This window comes from Callorhinus ursinus, unplaced genomic scaffold, assembly GCF_003265705.2.
Source record: "Callorhinus ursinus isolate GAN/ISIS: 27379988/994484 unplaced genomic scaffold, GSC_fseal_2.0 scaffold11, whole genome shotgun sequence".
Classification (NCBI taxonomy): domain Eukaryota; kingdom Metazoa; phylum Chordata; class Mammalia; order Carnivora; family Otariidae; genus Callorhinus; species Callorhinus ursinus.
Genome location: NW_027397073.1, coordinates 54,817,476 through 54,845,310, shown reverse-complemented (window position 1 = coordinate 54,845,310; position 27,835 = coordinate 54,817,476). Strand labels below are relative to the sequence as shown.

Below are 27,835 nucleotides of genomic sequence, written 5' to 3'. Positions count from 1 at the left end.
TGTGACTTCGGGCAAGTTTTTAACATGTCTTTCAAATCTGGAAAATGGGAGAATCTGTAAAGTGGCAGTTTGAGCCGTGTCAAAATGACTATATTTGACCAGCTCCGACTGACAGAAATGGCAATTTCATAGGGGCCATGAGAACTAGTAAAATGTAAAGCGATTCCGATAGCATCTGACCGATTGTACACAATTATTCCTTTCTGGCTATGATACTCAGACTTTTGGATTATGTGTTTCCCCAAGGATAGCAGATCTGTGCTGCCTCCTTTTCCCCAATCCCTAGTAGACCCTGCTCATTTATTGTAGGACTCCTTTTCGCTGAGCCCAGAGGCAAACTGAAACCCTTTGAAGGTAAGAGGCACTGTTTCCCAACTTCATGGCCCTGGCCTTCTGGTCTCCCCCTACAAGGGATTTCCACTCCCAGCGGCCAGCTGGTCTGGCACCTGGGGCGGCGGGGGGGGGGGGGGGGGGGGGGGGGGGCACTCTCCGTTCCCATTACTGAGGCACAGTATGCTCCTGCTCCTGGCATCTCTGAACAGAATTTTTTCACAGAAATATTGTCCTGCAGGATGATTAGGTCTTAATATCACTGTTAACACTTGATTCCACAACGATTATCTGAAAGTTTCCGTGGGCTTACCTAGGTCCTCAAGAACTTTTGTGCAGTTTTGTTTTTCTGGAACATACGTGTTCTGGATTTCAGATGTTTTACAAATAAAGGTAACTTGTAGGTCTTGGGTGGGGCAGGAAGGGAGGTGGTGGTAAGGCTACCTGATGGGCTGCATATGTCCCAAACAAGACTAAAGCAGAGCTTATTTAAAGTGGAAACAGTTTTTCTGCACCATCCCTAAGAGATGTAAAAGCCCCCCACCCTACCTACACTCCTGGGTGGGGTGGGAGGAAGAGGGGAACAGCAGACATAACTCGGCCTAAAGAACGGGATTTCCAGCTGGTTCTAGAAATGAGATCAGGGCTGATAAGACCTCTCACACATTTACATTTTTTTTCTTATCTACTAAAATTAATTTAGTTGTCCTATCAACGTCTTCATTTTGCACACAGCTAGATAGTTGTATAACTTTGAGTCCTTTTTATGCAGAGGTCTGTGTGCATTTCCAAACTATATCCTAAATGCACACACTTAGCATACTATTATATTTTAAGAATATATAACTTTGCCTATGTAAAGTAATCCAAATAATGGTGTAATTCCTTTTCCTAAGTCAGAGAAGAGAAAATACTAGTACTAGATTTTAGAGCCTCCTTAGCACGTCTTCTCTCTGTTGCAGGTTGAGCCCATGCAAATATCACATGCATTCTAAATTTAAATGTCTCCAGATTTGTATTTCACTTTCCAGCGTATTTGCAGCAATGTTGCAAGACATTGCTATATTTTGGGGATCATTTTCTCTGCTTTCAACAGTTTTGTCAGGAGGCTTGCATTTCTTTTGGGGAATGCTACCTAGTTTAGTTTCAGAGGAGTTGTCCTTGCATAGTGAGCAGCCGAACGGCACAGGGCATCTTGGAACACTGAGCTAGCGGCCTCCTGACTAGATGTGAGCGTGCTACCCAACTTCTTCTGATCTGAGCCTGGCCTTTCACAGAGCTCAGACTTTCCGAGTACCTCATGGTGACTTTAAGGTGAATATTATCAGTTGCCTCAGCGGTTGGGCTATATTTAAACACTTAGCTCTGGAATACTATTCAAGAAGTGTGGTTCAACTCTGATGACATCTTGAAGAGCATGAATGGAAAGAATCTACTTATCAGCAAACCTCATGGTTCTAATCACAGGGTTCAATTTAAGACCACAGCCCTCGGCCTGGACTATCAACAGTAGCCATGGCTGTGCTTATGGGAAGCCTCAAATCCACATCTTGGCAAGCTCACCCAAATTAAGGTGGCCAAGCAGGGTCCACCTCCCATCAGCAGCCTAGAATCCCAACAGATGGTCAGTTTCTCAGAGGACACAAGCTACATCATGTGTTGTATTCCCAGCAGCTAATACAATGCCCGACATATATATGTTTAGTAAACCACTGAAATGAATGCAGAAGTTGGATGAGAACTGATCCTGATTCCTGGACAGAAATAAAGGCCTGCATGAGCTGAAGCAAGGGCACTGGGGCGCTGGGGGGAAGAATCCAACTATCTCTACACCTGGTGGGACCCAGGGAGTCATCACCCTCCTTCCAGATCTTTCCCTATGAGCTAGGACCTAAATCTTCAGGTCCATTTTCAAGATCAGTGCATGCTCTATCTACTCTAAATTGATGTTTTGACTTGGATTTCATATATGCCCCCAGACCACCCTACATGTTTCAGGGGCCCTGTTGGCCAGCTTTTAATCCGTCAGCTTGATCATGTGACCACCCAGCTCTCCTATGAGGCATGTTGTCCTTCCCCAGGAGTGCTCAGCCTACACATCACCAGCTCCTACTCTCTCCTGGAAACTTTTCAAGTCTTTTGGATGGGACAACACTTCTGATCATCCTCTATAGTGCCTGAAATCTAATGTTTTCCCCAGTAGGGTGATGCTTGCAGACTCCCTGCACCCACGGCTGGTAAGCCCCCCCGACAAGTGTTGGGAATTACGGAACGTCTACAGAGCTGCTGAGATTTAGACCACTCTTCTTCTTGCCTCCTTTCCTTCACCATGTCCTGAGCATGACGGCGTGGTCTCCACTTGAAAGGCCTCTTCTTTTCTGAAACAAAATATTGGGAACTTTGATAATCACAGCAGAATTCTTATGTGAGCATCTTCTTCCCCAAACAGAATCCTCCCACCCTCTAATCAAGAAGAACAAGTGACTTTGCCTTTCTGTATGCCCGGCCCTCCAAACAAAAACAGGCTCTGATCAAGGCCTACTTGACACATTGTGGAGACAACTGTCTCTGCCAAGTTGATTTTCATGTGGGAGGTGATGCAGTCAGTATAGAATAGGGGCAGAGAATGGATTAGGGCTTACATCTGAAAGGGTAAGACCAAGGAGTAAAAAATCATACTCTGAAAATCATGACCACTGTGAATATGTTGATACATCATTTGGCCTTTGAAATGCCATAGATGTGGTCTAATATTTTATGAACAGCATTTGCCACAACTTGCTCTATGCCCATAAAATAAAGGCCAAACTCTTCATTGTGGCCGTCAAAGCAACTCATGCTGAGAACCCACCCACCTTTTCAGCATCAACACTAGAGACTTCCCAACTCGCCCGTAGCCTAGAGTGTGGAAACACTGGGTCCCCATCCCTCAAGCCTACATTCACACTTTAGAATATTGGTTGATGGTGAGCCCTCTAGATCAGTGCTCTCCAATCCTATTTCCTTAATAGCATACATAGTAGATCATAATTCTGCATGGCAAAATGGGGTAAAATGGAAGGATTTGGAGATGTATGTTGGACTTTGGGAAAAAAAGTATTAATTTTTCTTTATATAATCATGATAAAATGTAAAGACAACATATTAGGATAATAATTTTGATTTTTAAATAATATTTAAAAGTATTTTCAGTGTTGATGATAAATTTTACATGGTCTTTCTATGAGTATATATTTTTAGTATCTGTTTTTAATGCTTGAAATGTTTCCATATCATTCCTGAACAAGAAATTTTTATGATGATTTATCAAATCCTGATAGTCTCCATCCATTGATAAGAATTTTTTTTAAACAACTAGGTAATAAAAATGTATAAGCCATTGATTTAATAATCATTCTAAATTTATAAGGCATTGATATTATAAATACCACAACAGCTCTCACATTGACAAATGTAATTTTTAAATTCTTGTGATAATGGATTTTATTTATTTATTTATTTGACAGGGAGAGACACAGCAAGAGAGGGAAAACAAGCAGGGGGAGTGGGAGAGGGAGAAGCAGGCTCCCCACTGAGCAGGGAGCCTGATGCGGGGCTCAGTCCCAGGACCTTGGGATCATGACCTGAGCTGAAGGCAGACGCTTAACGACTGAGCCACCCAGGCGCCCCGTGATAATGGATTTTAAATCCAATTGAGCTTTCTTTCAATTATGTCAAAATTTATTTACTTATTCATTCATACAAAAAATGTTATAGATCTTTTATTCTTTGTCAAGTTCTCTAGGTAGGAGTGATTCAGCAGTGAATAACAGTAAAAAAATTACTGCCCTCATGGAGTTTACATCCTGGTCAGGGGAGACAAACAAAATAAAGTAAAAATGAGGGTTGTGTAGTAATGGTAGTGCTGGCCAATGGTAGTACTGGCCAATTTTGAATAGGGTGGTCAGAGAAGACCTCACCAAGAAGACGGTATTTGAACAAAAACCTGGAAAAGATGAAGGAATGAGTCAGGTGGCTTTGTGGGAGAAGGGCATTCAAAGCAGAAGTCAGAAGCATACACAAAGTGGACACAAGAATGAATCCAGTTTGTTTAAGAAACAAGACGGTGGCCAGTGTAGATTGGACAAAATAACCATGGCAGGCAATAGTGTGATATGAAACCAGAGAAATAACAGAGGTCCGATGCTGGAGAGCTCTACTGGCCAAGGTGAGGACTTTCTTTAAGCGGGATTGAGAAGCTAAGGCAGGTTTGACCATAGAGGAGAGAGAAAACATATGTTTTAAAGGATGACTTTCTCTTCTGTGTTGAAGATAGACTATGTATTAGGGTTTTCCAGAGAAACAGAACCAAGAAGATAGAGAAAGAGATATAAGAGGAAATTTATTATGGGAGTTGGCTCACACAATTTTGGAGGCCTTAGAAGTCCTGCAATCTGCCGTCTGCAAGCTGGAGAACCAGGAGAGCCAGCGGTGTCATTCTCTAAGTCCCAACGCCTAAGAACCAGGGGAGTTGATGCTGTAACTGAGGTCTAAGGTCAAAGCCTAAGAAGCAGGAGCTCTGATGTCCAAGGGCAGGAGAAGATGGATGTTTCAGCTCCTGAAAAGAGAGGGAATTCACCCTTCCTTCACCTATTGTTCCATTTGGGCCCCCAGTGGATTAGGTGATGCCTGCCACATTGGTGAGTGCAGATCTCCTCACTCAGGCCACTGAATCAGATGCCAGTTTCTTCCCAGGATGCTATCTGGGCATCCTTTGGGCCAGTCAAGTTGACACAACATTAACTGTCACAGAGGGGCAAGGATCACAACAGTGAGGACAGTTAGGAGGTCTTTGCAATAACATAGGCCACAGATGGTCGACTAGGAGCATCCACATTTCACAGCACACCTTTGGGCCATACCACAGTACACTAGTACCACAGTGCACCAGTTAGGAAGCTCTGCTCTGCAGTATCCATAGATGGAGCCAAAGGAAGGTACATTGGGACCTTAAGTGTTTCAGTACCAGATTTTAATTTACACATACCCCAAGAACATGGAAACAAAGTTTATACAACCCTAAACCCAGGTTTAAACAATCAAACCAGAATTCCTGAGCCTAGACATTATTGAAATTAGATGATTTTCTTGTGTCCCAGCCTTAGCTCAGGCTGCTCATTCTCAAGTACAGGGACAGCATCAGGCTCTGACATGGGTTCAGCCATGTCCTCATCCCTGGGGAGGCCCAAACTCAGGCAGTGCTCTTTGCTCTCTCTGCATTTGCATTTATACCCACCTGGAGAAATTGCTCCTGGGTTGTCCTCTGTGTGATCCTCCCTATATATCCCAGCAAGACTTTTAGTCTAGTTTTCTCTCAACCGAGAGCCTCAGATACATAGAATCTTAGATGGATGTGAGTGTGGTGTGTGACTGGGTGAAGGAGAGGTTAACACACCAAGAGACCCCTGTCATCCTCCAAAGGCTTGGTCCCCCAGCCCTGACCCAGATACAGGTCCAGCTCAACCCCAGTTCCTCACTGACCCGCTGCCCATGACTACCTAGCAGCACGAAAGATTTAGACGTGGTGCCACCCTTTGCCTAGATTTATTCCATAGTAAATAATTTATGTTCTCTACAGACTGATTGTCACCTCACACCTCTGTGACTTTATTCTTGCTGCTCCCTCTGCCTGGAGCCTCTGCCCATTTTCTTTAGCAGGTTAACTTTTACTCATTCTTCAGAGCTCACTCCAGGCATCATGGCCAACTGTCCATGGCTAACACTCCAAACAAAGTGCTGCTTTGGGCGCCTGGGTGGCTCAGTTGGTTAAGCGACTGCCTTCGGCTCAGGTCATGATCCTGGAGTCCCGGGATCGAGTCCTGCATCGGGCTCCCTGCCCAGCAGGGAGTCTGCTTCTCCCTCTGACCCTCTTCCCTCTCGTGCTCTCTATCTCTCATTCTCTCTCTCTCAAATAAATAAATAAAATCTTCAAACAAAGTGCTGCTTTGCATTCCCCTGCTGTTAGAGGTGCAAGATTATATTGAAGGCATTGCTTTGTGACTTTCTAAGTTTTTAGTGGTCAGAGCTGGATCCTATCTACTTCTACATTACCATGAACTGCCACATTGAATAAATGTTTGTGGGGCGCCTGGGTGGCTCAGTCGTTAAGCATCTGCCTTCGGCTCAGGTCATGATCCCAGGGTCCTGGGATTGAGCCCGGAATTGGGCTCCCTGCTCCGCGGGAAGTCTGCTTCTCCATCTCCCACTCCCCCTGCTTGTGTTCCTTCTCTCGCTGTGTCTCTGTCAAATAAATAAATAAAATCTTAAAAAAAATAAAATAAAATAAATGCTTGTGAAACTCAGACTTCTCCTGTCTATAAAGCTTCTTCAACAATTTCCAGTAGTCCAAATTGATTTCTTCCTTATCTGAATTCTCAGAACCAAGTGACTTTGGAAGTTGTCTGTATCTTGTAATTCTGTGTTCTTCATCTACTGCTCAACTAGATCTCGGTTTCATGCAGATTAGGATCAAGCATTCAATACGTACTCGGATGCTCAGCAATACCTAGCACAGTGATCAATACAGACCATAAATGCAAAATACTCACAGACTGTTCCCAGGAACTCTAGGTTTTACTCTATTAAATGAAGGAGTTGACTGACTTCTTTGCCTTAGGGAGTGATTATGAATGTTGTTTAGTAAACATTCAAGATGAGATTTGATTCTTTGAATGAAATGTGGCAAATAGGTACAAATAGTTGATGGAGATGAAGAAGTACAAACTTATATTGTAAAATAAATATGTCGGGATTAGCATCAAAAACTAATGATGTAATATATGGTGATTAACATAACAATAAAAAATTAAAAAAAATATGTCGGGATGAGAAGTACAGTGTAGGAAATACAGCCAATAATATTATAATAATTCTGTAGATCACATGCTAGGTCACAAATCAGGTCTCAACTGGTACCAAAAGATTGGGATTATTCCCTGCATATTTTCAGACCACAATGCTTTGAAACTAGAACTCAATCACAGGAGGAAAGTCGCAAAGAACTCAAATACATGGAGGCTAAAGAGCATCCTACTAAAGAATGAATGGGTCAACCAGGAAATTAAAGAAGAATTTAAAAAATTCATGGAAACCAATGAAAATGAAAACACAACTGTTCAAAATCCTTAGGATGCAGCAAAGGCAGTCCTAAGAGGAAAGTATATAGCAATACAAGCCTTTCTCAAGAAACAAGTAGGTCTCAAATACACAACCTAAGCCTAAACCTAAAGAAGCAGGAGAAAGAACAGCAAATAAAGCCTAAAACCAGCAGGAGAAGAGAAATAATAAAGATCAGAGCAGAAATCAATGAACTAGAAACCAAAAGAACAGTAGAACAGATCAACGAAACTAGGAGCTGGTTCTTTGAAAGAATTAACAAGATTGATAAACCCCTGGGCGCCTGGGTGGCTCAGTTGGTTAAGCGACTGCTTTTGGCTCAGGTCATGATCCTGGAGTCCCGGGATCGAGTCCCACATCGGGCTCCCTGCTCAGCAGAGAGTCTGCTTCTCCCTCTGACCCTACCCCCTCTTGTGCTCTCTCTCTCTCAAATAAATAATAAATAAAATCTTTAAAAAAAAAAAAAGATTGATAAACCCCTGGCCAGACTTAATCAAAAAGAAAAAAGAAATGACCCAAATCAACAAAATCATGAATGAAAGAGGAGAGATCACAACCAACACCAAAGAAATACAAACAATTAAAAGAACATATTATGAGCAACTGTATGCCAGCAAATTAGAAAACCTGGAAGAAATGGATGCATTCCTAGAGATGTATCAACTACCAAAATTGAACCAGGAAGAAATAGAAAACCTGAACAGACCTATAACCACTAAGGAAATTGAAGCAGTCATCAAAAATCTCCCAACAAACAAAAGCCCAGGGCCGGATGGCTTCCCAGGGGAATTCTACCAAACATTTCAAGAAGAATTGATACCTATTCTCCTGAAACTGTTCCAAAAAATAGAAATGGAAGGAAAACTTCTAAACTCATTTTATGAGGCTACCATTACCTTGATCCCCAAACCAGACAAAGACCCCATCAAAAGGAGAATTATAGACCAATATCCTTGATGAACATGGATGCAAAAATTCTCACCAAAATACTAGCCAATAGGATCCAACAGTTCATTGAAAGGATTATTCACCATGACCAAGTGAGATTTATCCCTGGGCTGCAAGATTGGTTCAACATCAGCAAATCAAGCAACGTGATACAATATATTAACAAAAGAAAGAACAAGAATCATATGATCCGCTCAATAGACGCAGAAAAAGCATTTGACAAAGTACAGCATCCTTTCTTGATCAAAACTCTTCAGAGTATAGGGATAGAGGGTACCTACCTCAATATCATAAAAGCCATCTATGAAAAACCTACAGCAAATATCATTCTCAATGGGGAAAAGCTGAGAGTTTTCCCCCTAAGGTCAGGAATGTGGCAGGGATGTCCATTATCACCACTGCTATTCAACATAGTATTAGAAGTCCTAGCCACAGCAATCAGACAACAAAAAGAAATCAAAGGCATCCAAATCGGCCAAGAGGAAGTCAAACTCTCACTCTTTGCAGATGATATGACACTTTATGTGGAAAACCCAAAAGACTCCACCCCAAAACTGCTAGAACTCATACAGGAATTCAGTCAAGTAGCAGGATATAAAATCAATGCACAGAACTCAGTAGCATTCCTATACACCAACAAGACAGAAGAGAGAGAAATTAAGGAGTCAATCCCATTTACATTTGCACCCAAAACCATAAGATACCTAGGAATAAATCTAACCAAAGAGGCAAAGGATCTGTACTCAGAAAACTATAAAATATTCATGAAAGAAATTGAGGAAGACACAAAGAAATGGAAAAACGTTCCAGGCTCATGGATTGGAAGAACAAACATTGTGAAGATGTCAATGCTACCTAGAGCAATCTACACATTCAATGCAATCCCTATCAAAATACTATCCACTTTTTTCCAAGAAATGGAACAAATAATCCTAAAATGTGTATGGAACCAGAAAAGACCCCGAATAGCCAGAGGAATGTTGAAAAGCAAAGCTGGCAGCATCACAATTCCGGACTTCCAGCTCTATTACAAAGCTGTCATCATCAAGACAGTATGGTACTGGCACAAAAACAGACACATAGATCAATGGAACAGAATCGAGAGCCCAGAAATGGACCCTCAACTCTACGGTCAACTTATCTTTGACAAAGCAGGAAAGAATGTCCAATGGAAAAAAGACAGTCTCTTCAACAAATGGTGTTGGGAAAATTGGACAGCCACATGCAGAAGAATGAAACTGGACCATTTCCTTACACCACACACAAAAATAGACTCCAAATGGTTGAAAGACCTAATGTGAGACAGGAGTCCATCAAAATCCTAAAGGAGAACACAGGCAGCAACCTCTTCGACCTCAGACACAGCAACTTCTTCCTAGACACATCGCCAAAGGCAAGGGAAGCCAGGGCAAAAATGAACTATTGGGATTTCATCAAGATCAAAAGCTTTTGCACAGCCAAAGAAACAGTCAACAAAACCAAAAGATAGCCGACAGAATGGGAGAAAATATTTGCAAATGACATATCAGATAAAGGGCTAGTATCCAAAATCTATAAAGAACATATGAAACTCAAAACCCAAAGAACAAATAATCCAATCAAGAAATGGGCAGAAGACATGAACAGACATTTTTCCAAAGAAGACATCCAAATGGCCAACAGACACATGAAAAAGTGCTGAACATCGCTCGGCATCAGGGAAATCCAAATCAAAACCTCAATGAGAAATCACCTCACACCCGTCAGAATGGCTAAAATTAACGTCAGGAAATGACAGATGTTGGCGGAGTTGAGGAGAAAGGGGAACCCTCCTACCCTGTTGGTGGGAATGCAAGCTGGTGCAGCCACTCTGGAAAACAGTATGGAGTTTCCTCAAACAGTTGAAAATAGAGCTACCATACGATCCAGCAATTGCATTACTGGGTATTTACCCCAAAGATACAAATGTAGGGATCCGAAGGGGTACGTGCACCCCGATGTTTATAGCAGCAATGTCCACAATAGCCAAACTGTGGATAGGGCCAAGATGTCCATTGAGAGATGAATGGATAAAGAAGAGGTGGTATATATACACAATGGAATATTATGCAGCCATCAAAAGGAATGAGATCTTAGCATTTGCAACGACGTGGATGGAACTGGAGGGTGTTATGCTGAGCGAAATAAGTCAATCAGAGAAAGACATGTATCATATGACCTCACTGATATGAGGAATTCTTAATCTCAGGAAACAAACTGAGGGTTGCTGGAGTGGTGGGGGGTGGGAGGGATGGGGTGGCTGGGTGAAAGACAGCGGGGAGGGTATGTGCTATGGTGAGTGCTGTGAATTGTGCAAGACTGTTGAATCACAGATCTGTAGTTCTGAAACAAATAATGCAATATATGTTAAGAAAAAAAAAGAAAGAAGAAGATAGCAGGAGGGGAAGAATGAAGGGGAATAATTCGGAGGGGGAGACGAACCATGAGAGACAATGGACTCAAAAACAATCTGAGGATTCTAGAGGGGAGGGGGTGGGGGGATGGGTTAGCCTGGTGATGGGTATTAAAGAGGGCATGTTCTGCGTGGAGCACTGGGTGTTATGCCCAAACAATGAATCATGGAACGCTACATCAAAAACTAATGAAGTAACGTATGGTGATTAACATAACAATAAAAAATTTAAAGAAAAAATAATATAATAATTCTGTACAGCCACAGCGGGTAACTATACTCTTGGTGAGCATTTTGTAATGTACGTCGTTCTCTATCACTATGCTGTACACCTGAAACAAATATAATATTCCATGTTAACTATACTTCAATTAAATATAAAATTGTGTGAATACAATATCTAATTATGAAGCCTTTATTCCATATTACATTCCCATCTTTCCAATGACTAAAGAGAAACCCACAAAAATACCATAGTAAATCCCAAAAAATTGACATCAGTATATTTGGCCATTCTTCTCCAAAGGCTGTGTCTCTGTGAAGCTTCAATGTTAGATTTTCATAAAAGCCAATATTTAGATATTTACCTGTTCCATGTTAACATCATTCTGCTTGCTCACATGTAAATATAATTTGATGGCTATTACAATCCCCAAAATTAACAAAGATATCAACATATGAAAACATCATTTATGATAAAATTGATTAATAATATCCATATTTCATTTTTTTATCTTTCTGTGGTTTGGGATACGAAACATCAGTTTAATTAGTAATTCAAAGAAGAGAAATAGGTGTAAATTTGAGATGTAACTATCTAATGACATTTGGAAATTTCTTATTGACATCTTATTTAATAGTATTGGGAAAGCCTTAAAATATTACATAGTAAATTTATTTTTTTTTAAGATTTTATTTATTTATTTGAGAGAGAGAGAATGAGAGACAGAGAGCATAAGAGGGAAGAGGGTCAGAGGGAGAAGCAGACTCCCTGCCGAGCAGGGAGCCCGATGCGGGACTCGATCCCGGGACTCCAGGATCATGACCTGAGCCGAAGGCAGTCGCTTAACCAACTGAGCCACCCAGGCGCCCCTACATAGTAAATTTAATGAAGTAAAATATTATTGCTTTTTAAAAAAAACAGAATGATCACAAACCAGTTCTAATCTGGAAATAATTCAAACCCTTAGCAGCCTGCAGAGTTTGGAAGAAAGCTCACTTATGTAGTTATTTTTAGATGCTTTGATTATTGTGCCTGACTTTATATTTAACAACTGTCCTGTCAAATCGCTGTGCATGTTGTTTCATGTCACACACTTACAAAGTGACAGGGACTTTACATTTTTAAAAATAAGCACCTACTATAAGTGGTAGGATGGAGGAGTTTATACAACAAGAAAACTTACCCTGGAAACACTTTTTGTAGCAGCTAAAGAGCAGTTAGTGAATCTGCTCATATAATTCTATTTTTTGTGTGTAAAACTGTTCTTCTAAATGACTTAGCCCTTTAAACAAGATGTTCTTTTGTTTTATTCATATTTAGGAGGACTGAAACATATTATCACATAATATGTGTCATTCTGGCAGTTTATTTTAGATCATTTTAATTAGATATTTTAAAATGTTTAAATTTAATGTACTTTTAAGGAACAGATCAAGAACAATAAATATTCCCTAGGTTCAGGACTGAAATATTTTCTAAAACTCTCTGAAAAAAAATTCATGGCCTGCAATGGTTTAAGATCTATGGAGTGAATACATGGAATTCTATAATTCTATATACTGTGCTAGACCTTAAGCATTTCCAGAGCTGTTAGAGCAGCTGTTGGAGCTCTCCATGGTGTCCGTTTTATCAAGTTCAGAGTAGGTCCCAAGCCAGTGGTTCTCAAATGTTTTGCTTTTATGACCTCTCACTCTCTTAAAAATAATTGAGAATCCAATGAGAGATGTTTTGTGTCAGTGATATCTACCATATTTATGTTATTGGAAATTGAAATGGAGAAATGTTTAAAAAACCTTTAATTCATTTAAAAATAATAAATCTATGATATGTTAGCATAAATAGCATCTTTTTTATTAAAAATAGTTCCATCATAGTGCATTGGCTTGTAGCTTGCCATGATTATGATTATAGTATGATGTATTGGTCATTTGGAAAATATTGGTTCACTGGGTTATGCAGTTGACATATTTCATTATACAATACCAAAAACTCTCATTCATTATTATAACCACTAACACTATAATACTCAAAATCTTTAAGAGTTACAGAGCTGAAAAGCTCATAGTGGCAAAGACAAGTTTTCTATTACTCTAATTTTAACTTGAAAGCTTGAATTTCCATCACTGGCAAAAATAATTTCAGTTAAAGTAGTTTTCTTTGAAATGGCCAGGTCTTTTCATTTATTTTTGAGAAAATGTCTGCCAAAACCCAAGTCTGAATACGTGTGGTTTGTCTCTTGATCTGTCATATCCCAAAGCATGAACTAGTTAGTTTGTAATTCAAATGGCCACACAGGTGCCTTTCCTCAGGGAAACTGTCATAGGCAGCAAAAGTGCTTTTTACATACTTTCAATTTCACCATCAAAATACTAAAAGACATTAAGGGTTGAGATCAAATAATATTAGTAATTTTTACTGCTCTATCAAGGGCTTCTTTCTTTCTCCTTCCTTCCTTCCTTCCTTCCTTCCTCCCTCCCTCCCTTCCTTCCTCCCTCCCTCCCTCCTTCCCTCCTTCCCTCCCTCCCTCCTTTCCTTTCTTTCTTTCTTTTCACTACAAGTGCATTGCATTGCATTGAAGAACACAGCTGCTAGGACAGTTTTGTCCCACTACCTGGACTTGTTCTAAAAGGCCAGCAGTTTGAGCCACTATTGTTTTTGCACCCTCAGCGCAAAGGTCCACACTGTTAAAAGGGTAAATAACATCTCAGTATTATTAGGAAAATAGTTTGGCTGAAAGTTCTTAGAGACCTCCTGGAGTCTGTGGGCCACACTTTGAGAATCACTTCTGAAGAAATCACAGACTCATAGGTCACTGGATATGCAAGCGATCCCCAAATAGAATCACAACTTTCGAAGAGGCATGGAGAGATCATGCAGTAAAATTTTACATTTGTCCCACGTTTTCAAGTGGTACGGAGTATGGAGTACTGTTACGGAGTATAGTATTCTCCATACTATATGAATATAATACAAGCTTCCATTTTACAACACTATAGATGAGTATTTTCAGTTAGCTATTTTTCATTCTTAATGCATAAATTAAGTTATACATAAATATTAATATACATAAAGTACATAAATAAATATACACAAATATACATAAAGTTCCTTATCCATACATTTTTTTTAGAGGGGTGGTGGGGGGGGAGAGGGAGAGAGAGAATTCCAAGCAAGCTCCACACTCAATGCACAGCCCGATGTGGGGCTCAATCTCACAACCCTGAGATCATGACGTGGGCCAAAATCAAGAGTTGGATGCTTAACTGACTGAGCTACCCAAGCACCCACCTCATCTGTGAATTTAATCTCATCAGCTTTTAAAGAAGACATCCAAATGGCCAACAGACACATGAAAAAATGCTCAACATCGCTTGGTATCAGGGAAATCCAAATCAAAACCTCAATGAGATACCACCTCACACCCATCAGAATGGCTAAAATTAACAAGTCAGGAAACGACAGGTGTTGGCGGGGATGCGGAGAAAGGGGAACCCTCCTACACTGTTGGTGGGAATGCAAGCTGGTGCAACCACTCTGGAAAACAGTATGGAGGTTCCTCAAACAGTTGAAAATAGAGCTACCCTGTGACCCAGCAATTGCACTACTGGGTATTTACCCCAAAGATACAAATGTAGGGATCCGAAGGGGTACGTGCACCCCGTTGTTTATAGCAGCAATGTCCACAGTAGGCAAACTGTGGAAAGAGCCAAGATGTCCATCGACAGATGAATGGATAAAGAAGAAGTGGTATATATACACAATGGAATATTATGCAGCCATCAAAAGGAATGAGATCTTGCCATTTGCAATGACGTGGATGGAACTGGAGGGTCTTATGCTGAGCGAAATAAGTCAATCAGAGAAAGACATGTATCATATGATCTCACTGATATGAGGAATTCTTAATCTCAGGAAACAGACTGAGGGTTGCTGGAGTGGGGGGGGGGGGGAGGGATGGGGTGGCTGGGTGATAGACATTGGGGAGGGTATGTGCTACGGTGAGTGCTGTGAATTGTATAAGACTGATGAATCACAGATCTGTACTTCTGAAACAAATAATGCAACATATGTTAAGAAAAAAAAAAGAAGAAGAAGATAGCAGGAGGGGAAGAATGAAGGGGAGTAAGTCGGAGGGGGAGACGACCCATTAGAGACGATGGACTCTGAAAAACAAACTGAGGGTTCTAGAGGGGAGGGGGGTGGGGGATGGGTTAGCCTGGTGATGGGTATTAAAGAGGGCACATTCTGCGTGGAGCACTGGGTGTTATGCACAAACAATGAATCATGGAACACTACATCAAAAACTAATGATGTAATGTATGGTGATTAACATAACAATAAAAATTATTTTAAAAAAATCTCATCTGCTTTTATTCTGTTTTCAGTAGAGATGGAGGTTAGTTAGCCCACTTACTCCGCATAAGATTCCTATTTGTAAAAGTATATAAAGTCAGTCCTCTCTGCCTTCTCAACTTATTTAATCATATAATCCTTATAGGTTTGCTTTTACAACCATTTGTATCCCCTTTTTGACCCACCAGTCTTTCACATGACCCTTTTTCATGTATATCTATTCTTTTATACTCTATCCCTTTCTCATTAACTTTGCTAACCTAAAATACAACCCACATCTTCCTCCAGCGCCATACCTACAGGCTCTGCCTTAGGAGTATCTAGCTTGCAAACAGCCTTCAACATGGAAAGCTTTTGAACAATGGCCAGCACCATCGTCAAAGCATTGCTATGCACGTAGAGACTGTGTGGAGGAGTATAAGACTAGAATTATGACACACAAGGCAAAGGAGATCAACTCCATACTGGACCGGCTTGTCCAATAAAACTTTCTGCAGTGATGGAAATCTTTCACCTCCGAGCTGTCCCATAGAGTAGCCACAAGCCACATGTGACTTCAGATACTTGAAATGTGACTAGGGTGACTGAAATTTTATTTAGCTTTATTTAATTTGCACTTTATATAGTGGTTACCATATTACACAGCAAAATAACAGACTCTGCTGTGGTGATGAGAATGTTCTAGAGAGTGGAGTCCATGTGATTCTGAGCCCTGAACAACTGTGAAGCAAGAGCCTCTCTCTCCATTACAACCCACATGGGACATGTAACATGTGTAAGAAATAAACTTTGATATGTTAAGCCGTAAGAAATTTGGAATCCTCTTCTTCCTCCAGCATAACTTAGACCTTCCTGACTAAAAAAAGTCCACATCAGAATCACCTGGGCACTCCTCCCAAGTTGGGACCTGAGCACCTGTATTTTTGGTTCAAAAGAGAAGAGAAGACCTCTCCAGGTGAGCTGGATGCATGTTTGCCTGATGAAGAGCAAGTCTGTAAGCCAACATTGCTGTTACTACAGATACTACGGAAGTGAAGCTTAGAGACACAAAGGTAAATTTCGCAAGGTCATTCGGCTACTAAGTGAGGGAAATGTGATCTGAACTTGCTCTTTCCCTACGCTCTGTCTCCTTTCCTCTGGTTATAAGTGGTGGAGATGGCGGGAGAGAGCAGAGTGATCTGACCTGGCTTCCAAATTGAATTCGTTAATGCTTTTATCCTTATTCTAATACTTTTACAAGTAGCCTTTAATTCCACAGAAACCTCTTTAATCCAAAATACAGTTTTAAGAGTTGCATACACTATGGAATAGGCAAGGAATCTAAGTCCTATTTGTAAGAAAAATCTAATGAAAATTATTGTTATACATTGATGTGTCGTGGTTGTGATACCAAGATGATTGATTCCCATGAATATTTCCAAACAAATTTGGTTCAAAGGCATATCGATGGTCTTAGAGTACATAAAAAAACAATTTATATGGATTGAGAAGACTTTGAATTATTCAACAAATATCGTCATCCTAGGATAAGGGGGTATATCCTTTGAAGCTTGAAGAAACAAACTGAGGACGAATAAAAGTAATTCCACCTTACATAGGAATAGTAAACTTAAGGTTGCATTGTCCCGGGAGGCAAAGGTAGTAAAATCTGCAATTACAATGATGTCGTCATATCCCCGGGGAGATGCTTTTTCATGCTGTGGTCCACCAGTAGCTTTGCAATGAGAGGGGATTAGGGGCGCTGAGCCCTGCACAGTCCAAAATCCATGTATAACTTTTGACTCCCTTAAAACTTAACTACTAATAGCCTACCGTTGACCAGAAGCCTACCAATGACCCAAACAGTCAATTGACATATATTTTGTATTTTATATGTATTATATACTGTATTCTTACAATATAGTAAAATAGAGAAGAGAAAATGTTATTAAGAAAATCATAAGGAGAAAATACATTTACAGCACTGTAATGTATTTATCCAAAAAAATAGTCTACATGTAAATGGATCCACCGGTGCAAACCTGCGTTGTTGAAGGGTCCTAAATACAACTTGTGTCCCTTTCCCCCAAATCAATACATTAAAGAAATGCAATTAAATCTATCATGCCAACCTATTCTTTTTATGAAGGAGATAATCCTGTAATATACTAATAATGTTGACATGTTAGAATGAAAGTTGAAGCCAGCCAAGAGAAGGAGATGGGGTGCAGCTGGGGATAAGGAGAATCAGCCTCAGGTGCCGGTGTGACTCTTTGGAGGCAGACGCTGAGCCAGTTAGGAGTGCAAGAGGTTCATCTGGGGAGGGGAAGGACCGCCTATAAAGGGGAGAAAGCAGGGCTGGCGGGGGGGAAGCCTGAGGCCTCAGATCAGATGTGACACCTGGGAAGGAAAGAGCCAGGAGGAGCCACCATTGCCCTGCAGATGCGACGGAGGCCCGACCAGCCCAGCGGAGAGGTCTAGAGCAAAAACGTTACCATCGGTGGCTCTATCAGTCCTTAGCTGCCGGACTGCAGACTGCAGCAGCGCCTCCTGTCCGCTCACGCAGCCCCTCCCCGCTGAATGGCAAGTTGTTCCTGGGAGGACCTGCGCAAGCACTGTCCCCACCACAGAGAGGGAGGCCACCGCCACCAGATGATGGTCATGCAAGCACGGAAAAGGAGGTCAGTGGCATAGAAAGAGGAGGAAAAATTGCTTCAGTAAATGAGAATTACTATGTGAAAGAAGTCTAAGGGTGGGAGAAATGGGTTATTTAATAAACAGTGCTGGCATACGTGGCTGGAAAATAAAATAACATAAAAGTGGCCTCCAGCTAAGGCACAGACTGAAATTCGTGCCAGATGCATGAAAGACATAACTGTAATTAATAAAATAATTAAAATATTACAAGAAAATCTATGAAACTCTATCTATACAAGCCAGCAATGAGGAAGAACTTATTATTCAAGACTGGAAACCTAGAAGCTGTTCAAAGAAAAAAAAAAAGGCTGTGAAATATATAAAACCTTTGTTGAGAAAAGATCCCATAAACAGTCACCAGAGCAATAATGCAACAGGAAAATCATTTTTAACTCAGATAAGAGAACTGGCTTATCATATGGGACAACCGTAAGTCAAGAGGCTGATTTCTATAAGCCAGAAATGAGAGTCAGTTATACATTTTGTAGCCAAATAATATACCAACTATTTACATTTTCCATGAGAGCTCAGTGAAGAAATACATATGTCGGGACAAATTCTTTGACCCAAAACTCTTACATGATGCCTAAGGAGAGCATGTTGACCTCTTCCAGTTCCCGATCCTGCTGAACCAGGGGAAGTTGTGAGAAAATCGGACCCTACTTGCGGGGAAAGGCACTCCCCACCATAGGCATACCTGGATGTGTGACCCTTTTATGTAAATGTGGGATTTTTGCATCATGTCCCTAGAGAATATAACAAATACCCCTGCCTAGGAATCCCCCCTAGCCCTGTGGGGAAGTCCTAATCCACCCTAGAAGGTAAGGTCATTTCCTAGATTTGGGACACATGAAAGAATTTAGTCTTCAGGAAATGAAGCCTAGAAAGGTAGGTCTCAAGGAAGTCAGGAAAAAAATCCTTTTTCTTTTCTTTTCTTTTTTTTTTTTTAATGTTTTCTACCCCTGGCTATAGAGTCCAGTGGTAGATATGTTTGAAGTGCCCCATGCCTGGTAGATGTAAAGAGGGACTCAGTTATCAGACCTGAGAGGCTCTCAAGTACTAAGCCACCCACGGAAGATGCACGAGGTAGACTTATTAAGATTTGCCAAGATATTTAAGCACCAAGGTTCTCTGCAGCTCCTTCCCATATGTTTTCCCAAGCATTTGGTAAGCATCTCAGCCCTGTCCCTGCTGTGCAAAGCTACTGGTGGACCACAGCATGAAAAAGCATCTCCCCGGGGATATGACGACATCATTGTAATTGCAGATTTTACTACCTTTGCCTCCCGGGACAATGCAACCTTAAGTTTACTATTCCTATGTAAGGTGGAATTACTTTTATTCGTCCTCAGTTTGTTTCTTCAAGCTTCAAAGGATATACCCCCTTATCCTAGGATGACGATATTTGTTGAATAATTCAAAGTCTTCTCAATCCATATAAATTGTTTTTTTATGTACTCTAAGACCATCGATATGCCTTTGAACCAAATTTGTTTGGAAATATTCATGGGAATCAATCATCTTGGTATCACAACCACAGCACATCAATGTATAATGATAATTTTCATTAGATTTTTCTTCCTCTAAAACGTGAAAGAGAAGTAAATCTATCCATATCTGCGATGATTACAATCACAATAGAAATGGTAATTTAATTTCAATATTTACACAAATGCATGAATATTCCTGGTATCATTGGCATGATTTATGAATAGTACATTCTGTGGATGCTAAAAGAATGTGAGGCCTAAAGGCACAATTACATTTTTAATTCTAATATATTTCTGGGAGTTTTCATTTATATTACAGGGAACTGTCTGGTTTTAATCGGACACTGTATAAATTGTTGTGAGGCACTGTGGGAAGGCGGAAAGAAAGCGAGACCCAGAATGTCTGAGCCCTGGGCAGGGCTGCGCAGTGCCGGGGCTCGAGGCTTTGAAGCCAGCTCTGACCTGAGGTCTGCCATTAATAGACAATTCCCTTTCCTTGGGCAGATCACTTCACCTCTGCTCCTTAAGAGTCCTCATTTGTAAAAGGAGCGCTGAGGTGAAGATTGAGGGAGTTCGTGTGGGCAAAGCACTTGCTCTGTGCGTGGCCCACAGCAGGGTCTCTTCACTACTGGTCCTGGTTCGGCTCCTGGCTGTGTGATGGTCTTAGAAGCAGAGACGGTTTCTTTCTCCTCTTTGCCTCCTTGGAACTGCGGTATACACTGCCTCGTACACAGCAAGTGCTAAATAAATGTCATTTGAATGAATAGGTTGAGGGATGGATGGGTAGGCGCAGGGCTAGATGGATAGATGGATGGTTGGTTTGTTTCCTAGGGCTGCCTTAACAAGTATCACGAACTGGGCTGCGTAAAACAATGGAAACGTGTTGTCTCACAGTCTGGAGTCCAAAAGTCTGACCTTAAGGTGTTGGCAGGACCGTGCTCCTTCTGAAACTTGGAGCAGAGAATCTTTCATTGTCTCTTCTAGCTTCTGATGGTTGGCTGGCAGGCCCCGGCATTCCTTGGCTAGTCTCTGCCTCATAGGGCGTCCCTCCCCTGCATGTCTGTGTCAGTGCCTCTGTTCTGATAAGGGCACCAGCCCGCCCTAGTCTGGCATTACCCCATCTTAACTAATAACATCTGTATCAGCCCGATTTCCAAATGAGTTCCCTTCACACATCCTGGCACTTAGGATTTCAACATATCTTTTTTGAGGACACAATTTAACCCATAACGGATGTTTATATAGCAGAGAGGCTAATACCCTTTAAAAAATACCTTTCTGCAGCCTAAGTAGAATCTACGGTTCAAATATCTTTAAAGTCTTTCTTTTTAAGTAAAGAATAAAAATTAAGTGAGAGGAAAGAAAGTGGAATGAGGTAGAAGCCACATTCCTAAATCTTAAAGGTAGAGTATAATTAGGGAAAAAGAAAGTCAAAAATCCAGTTGTAAACTATCCCAGTGAGAGGGATCTCTAGGAAAAGTCCCCTGTGAAATGAGCTTCCAGCAAGAGTTGGAGGATCCAATATAAGCTTTCTCTCTAGACAACCCTCTAGTTACAGATCTTGGTTCTATTGTATCTTTGAAAGTTCACTGCGCTCCCTCCGATGTCACTGAAGTTATTGGCAATGGGAATGGAGTGGACTGCATGGCCTCTAACATTTCCTACTTCCTATGTAAGTACTATGCATATACACGAATATTATAAAATATAAAGTTGCCCTTGTTTTTAACTTGCTGCATCATTTTATACTCAATAGGAAACATGCTAGTAGTTTTTTTCTTCCTGAATGTCTTGTTCTTAAATTACACACACACACACACACACACACACACACACACACACACACACACACACACGTAATTTTATGCACTTTCTTCTTATCTTGATCTTTATAGCCATTCATAATCTAGGCCAACATACAATAGGAGAGTGTGTGAGGCAAGAGAAAGGAACAAAGGCATAGACAGCTGGTGGTGGAGGGAAAACCCTCAAGGCACCTGCCTAACCTCTACCTTTTATAATAATCATTCAAAGAACCTCTAGTTTGAATTAAAATCTCTAGTGTGAAGGTTTATGTTATTTTTTCTACATCAGCGCTTTGGAGACTATCAGAAAGGTGGACTAATAATTAATAGCACAATGAGAATTTGTCCCATGTGTCCAGAAGGTTCTCCAACGTGGCCCTGATCTCCACACAGGTCAGACATGAATGACAGATTTAGGAGTGCAAGTGTGCCCCCCTAACTTCTCAATGCCCCCTGAAACCAGACCCAGCTAGAAGCACCATACCTTTATCATTTATGCCAATCTGACACTGGAAAATCTGGCACTAGGTAGTCTATTAATTAAAAATGAAAAAAAGGGGGGGCACCTGGGTGGCTCAGTCGTTAAGCGTGGGTCATGGTCATGGTCCCAGGGTCCTGGGATTGAGGCCCGCATTGGGCTCCCTGCTCAGCTGGGAGTCTGCTTCTCCCTCTCTCACTCCCCCTGCTCGTGTTCCCTCTCTCGCTGTGTCTTTCTCTGTCAGATAAATAAATAAAATCTTTAAAAAAAAAAAGAAAAATTAAAAATGAATTAGCTAAGTGTAAAATACCCTCAGAAATATGGGAACCTTATTATTTCTGCTAACTAAAATAAACTTTAAGTCAAATATGTTTTAAAAAACAATGGAATGTTTCCTAATATGTACTATTGTTTAAACTTAGAATCAGAGACATATATCACTACAAGTCTTTGCCAAAAATTTTAAAAGATGGTTGGAAAATAATTTAAAGTCCATATTGCCTCTACAATAGCTCCTGAATCTGTGTACTTCTTCCATCCCACCTCCACCGTCCTAGTACAAGTTATCGGGATTGCTCACTGGGAAGTCTGCAGTAGCTGCCTAGGTGGTGTCTCTGTGTCTTCTTTGGGACTCACAGGTCATTGCTTTCAAGGTGATCTTTAGAAGGTCAAATCTAATCAAGATTCCCGCCGTATTGCCTTCATACCCCACTTCTGCTGCTTCTTCCTTCTTCCTTCTCATAAGAATGTGTGCTCAGGGGCGCCTGGGTGGCTCAGTTGGTTAAGCGACTGCCTCCGGCTCAGGTCATGATCCTGGAGTCCCGGGATCGAGTCCCGCATCGGGCTCCCTGCTCCGCAGGGAGTCTGCTTCTCCCTCTGACCCTCCCCCCTCTCATGTGCTCTCTCTCATTCTCTCTCTCTTTCAAATAAATAAATAAAATCTTTAAAAAAAAAGAATGTGTGCTCAGAATCTGCTCTTCTTTATCATCTCAAATGCTGCCTAAACATAAAATCATTCTATAAACAAATATTTGCCTTAGTACTATATGAAAATTTAGAGTAATGCCTGTTAGAGTTCTTTTCAGTTCAAGATTACCATGAAAACGAAAAGACATATTAAAATAGGTCTTAGGGAAAAGTCTGTGTTGTATACTATATTTTTTAAATTCTGAGAAGCACATTTTTCACATTCTTAAAATCTCTGTAATCAACATGTGTATTACAATTAACGGTGGGTCACAGCTTAATCAGCAAAATGTTTTCTTTCTTAAACTTTCCTAAAGTAATTATTCATCTCACAATCAATGGTGTGCTAAGTAAAATACAATACCTACTCTTTGAGGTCCCAGTGAGTTTTATTGTACCGTCATAAACTTCTAACTCAACTAACATCAGTTTTTTTTTGCATACATAATCAGATCAACAACTATTTGTTATTATCTACCATGCATAAGATACTGCTACAGGTTAGGTACTCTTGGAGATAAAAGTCATTCGTTCATTTATTCAGCAAGTATATATAAATATTTACTATATGGTAGATTTTGTTATATACATAGTGGTGCATGGTGATTTAGGTAGGTAAGATCTCTATCTTCATGGAGCTTATAATCTGGTATGAGAGAGAGTAAAGAGGTAAACAGCACATATAAAAATAGTAATGACAAATTATAAATATTGCTATGAAGGAATTCTATATTACTTTTCAAAAAAAAAAGTTTTATGGATCAATTATATTTCTGTCTTTCCTGGCCCTGAACACATTTCCTCAGTGGCCCAGCGGCATTTCTGGATAAATCTTTGAAGGCAACATTCCCAGAAATAGTTCAATACAATCTGAAGCTTAGAAATGTTTCTGAGAATTCTCTCTGGAAACAAATCTACTTCTTCCTGTTGCTACATTTTCTTATTCCGAAAATATGTTTAATTCTGGATATTCTGCATTCATGCTTCTAATGCTTTCATAACATAAGTATGAGAATCAAACAATAAGTCAATAATTTTTAACTTTCTGTTCTTATTGCTCTAGGTTACAATTTAGAAATCAGAACATATTTAGATTATATATTACCTCTGCATCAAATGTAAATGTGATACGTGTCCTACTTACAGAGAACTTTTGGGGTTACTTCATCAGAGATGGTGTACAACAACTTCTGGTCTTTAAGTGACCATGTCCTAAACTGTACTTATAAGGTTACCTCCAATTTTTTTGTATTGTGGTAAAATAAACATAACAAGATACACCAGTTTAACCGTCTTTAAGTGCAACCATCACCATTATCTATCTCCAGAACTTTTCCATCATTCTAAACAGAAACACTCCCCATTGAGAAATAATTCTGCATTCCCTCCCTTGCCTTCCACCTTCTGGCAACCACCATTATCCTTTCTTCTCTATAAATTTGACTACTTTAGGTAGCTCATATAAGTGGAATCAGACAGTACTTGCCCTTTTGTGACTGGCTTCTTACACTTAGCATAATGTCCTTAAGTTTCATCCATGTCGTAGCCTGTGTTAGAATTTCCTTCCCTTTAATGACCGAATAATATTCCACTGTACCATATTTTTGTTTATCTGCCCATCTATTGATGTGGACTTGGGTTACTTTAAAATTTTGGCTATTGTGAATAATGCTGTTATGAACGTGGTTATACAAATATCTCTTTGAGAGCCTGCTTTCAAATCTTTTGAGTATATAACCAAAAGCAGAAGTTTTGTTGGATCATCTGATAATTTTGTTTTTAATTTTTTGAGGACACACCATAGTGTTTGCCATAGTGGATACACCATTTTACATTCCCACCAATAGTGCACAAGGGTTCCAGTTTTTCCATGTCCTCAACCACACTTGGTATTTTCTGTTTGTTTGTTGTTGTCTTAGATAATGGTCATCCTGATGGGTAAAGTGGTACCTGATTGTAGTGTTGATTTGCATTTCCCTAAAGATTAGTGATGTTGAACATCTTTCCATGTGCTTATTGGCCATTTGGATGTATTTGGAAACATTCGAGTCCTTTCCCTATTTTTCGGTCTGGTTGTTTGGTTTTTTGTTGATGTTGAGTTATATCCATTCTTTATATATTCTGGGTATTAGCCCCTTATTAGAGATGTGATTTGTAAATATTTTCTCCCATTCTGTGGGTTGCCTTTTCTCCTTGTTTTAGTATTCTCTGATGCACAAAAGTTTTTTATTTTTGATGAAGTCCCATTTATCTACTTTCCCTTTTGTTGCCCATGCTTTTGATATTTATCCAAGAATTCACTCCTAAATCCAATGACATGCGGCTTTCCCTTATGTCTTTTTTTCTAAGGGTTTTATAGTTATAGATCCTACATTTAGGTCTTTAATCCATTTTGAGTTAATTTTTGCACATGTTATAAAGTGAGAGACCAACTTTGTTCAATTACATATGGATATCATTTTCCCAACATTTGTTAAGAAGATAGTCTTTTCCGCATTAAATAGTCTTGACATCCATGTTGAAAATCATTTGACCATATATGTGAGGATTTATTTCTGAGCTCCCCAGTCTATTCCATTGGTCGTCACATCGTCTTTATGCCAGTACTACAGTATTTTGATTACTGTAGCTTTGTAATAAGTTGTGAAATTAGGAAGGATGGGACATCCAACTTTGTTCTTTTTCAAGATTGTTTGGTCTCTGGGGCGCCTGGGTGGCTCAGTCGTTAAGCCGACTAAGTCGTTAAGTCGACCTCTGCCTTTGGTTCGGGTCATGATCCCAGGGTCCTGGGATCGAGCCCCGCATCGGGCTCCCTGCTCTGCGGGAAGCCTGCTTCTCCCTCTCCCACTCCCCCTGCTTGTGTTCCCTCTCTCGCTGTGTCTCTCTCTGTCAAATAAATAAAATCTTTAAAATAAATAAAGATTGTTTGGTCTCTTCAGAGTCCTTTGAGATTTCATATAAATTTTAGGATGGATTTTTCTGTTTCTTCAAAAAATGTTACTAGGAATTTAGTAGGGGTTGCACTGAATTTGTAGATCACTTTGGGTAGTATTAACATCTTAACAATATTAAATTTTCCAACTCATGAACTCAGGATGTTCTTCCGTTTCTTTTTGTTTTCTTTAACATATCAGCAATGTTTCATTTTTTTCAGGGTATAAGATTTCTGCCTCCTTGGTAAAGTTTATTCGGAAAGGGTTTTTTTAAAGGATTATAAACGCGATTATTTTCTTACTTTTCTTTTTGGATTATTCATTGTCAGTATATAGAGGTACAACCCATTTGCCTGAAGTTTTTTACGAAATTCTACCCAATACACTAGTTCACCCTCTCATCCCTTCTCTTCCAGGCCTACTGGTCGGCTGTGCCACAGAGAGACCATAGCAGTGGGAAACACCTTTACTACGGAAGTCGCTTCGAATATAATCATGTCATATTTTACAGACTGTTTTCTTTTATCAACCCCCACTTCATGTCATGTTTTACTTTATGTTATTGGAAGACATGAAGACAAAGACATAAAAATGCACCTTTGGGCCTTTGTGACTTCACCATTGGACTACATACAAATGTCTATGTAACAGTATTTCTTATATGAGTTTGGCCCCCACTAAATCATTTTCACCCCCTGTGCCACATTCTTTATCAGTAGCATTCTTGTTCCTTTGATGAAGGGCAGAGGTCAGGGTGAATTTCATTTTTCACTTAATTAGAAACTTTAATGTGATGTGACATTTTTCATTTACACCTGTCATTGGAAACTATAAACCCAACACTTGAATGGAGCAGTTGTGGCATCACCTGTGGCATCAAGCTAAAAGATATCATCAGAAGCAGCTTGCCATTTTCAAGGGTCCAGAAAGGCACTCAAACACTTTTGTTTTTGCTCTAATACGATTTTCTTTTGAGCTTGACATATGTACTACAGATAAAATCTTGTATAACTTGATATTTTCCTTTGGACTATAACCTCTAGGTGACAGTCAATATTACTGAATAAATGATTCCATACAGGAATATTGCATAACTCATCCTGTGACATTTTTGAGCACGAGTTGTCATTTTTCTGGGACGATTTGTTATTGAACAAATTAGATTTCCTGAGAACATGGCCATTCCTTTTTTTTCTGAAATAGTAAAACACTTGCCTAACTTGCCTTAGGTAGCTTTGCAAACCTCCACTACATTTTCTTCATTTTCCTCAAATCTCACAAGTCATTAGGTCTAAGAGCTTGAAAGAGAATTGTCCAGAGTAAACTCAGAAGCTCTAGGGTCCTAAAGCAATATTTTTCTGAGAGATATTTGGCCACATCTGCAGATGACCCGGTCTTTGCTGGGTGTCACAGTTCTTTTTTCAAGATTTTTTATTTATTTGATAGAGAGAGAGACAGTGAGAGAGGGAACACAAGCAGGGCGAGTAGGAGAGGAAGAAGCAGCCTTCCCACTGAGCAGGAGCACGATGCGGGGCTCAATCCCAGGACCCTGGGATCATGACCTGAGCCGAAGGCAGACGCTTAATGACTGAGCCACCCAGGCGCCCCATGGGTGTCACAGTTCTTAAGACCTCCTGTATCCTATAGCCATAGTAAAGAGGCTCTTAGGAGCTCCTGAGCAGTACATGGATTTAGGAAGTCGCATCATTTATGTCAAGGTTCACTGCTACCTCTCAGGAAGGAGTATGACTAAAAAAGTCATTTGGGAGCTACTGAATAATTCAGTAAATCACAGCTCTGACTTTGAAGTATGACTTCGCCGGAATCAGATCGGGATGTAGGAAAGAAAGACAAGGCAGACTTCTAGACAGGTAAATAGCAATTCACTCTGAGCCCTGAACCACACAGGGGGTGAAATTGGCCAGGTAAACCAGCAGATTGACACCTTCTTCACATCATCAGAGTGTGACCCTACCTCCATGGTCTCTAATATTCAAACATGGCAAGAGGGAGAAGGTTGCTAGGTGCAATGGGGTGGTGAAGCATA

General features: G+C 40.3%; 1 long non-coding RNA gene across 1 annotated transcript; it reads left to right on the top strand.

The window, feature by feature from the left end:
* The first annotated feature begins 17,801 nt into the window (after nucleotides 1–17,801).
* LOC141373691 (uncharacterized) lies at nucleotides 17,802–26,872 on the top strand. Its single transcript, XR_012379941.1, has 3 exons — nucleotides 17,802–18,100; nucleotides 21,192–21,278; nucleotides 26,205–26,872. It is a non-coding gene; the product is annotated as an uncharacterized lncRNA (long non-coding RNA).
* The last annotated feature ends 963 nt before the right edge of the window (nucleotides 26,873–27,835 follow it).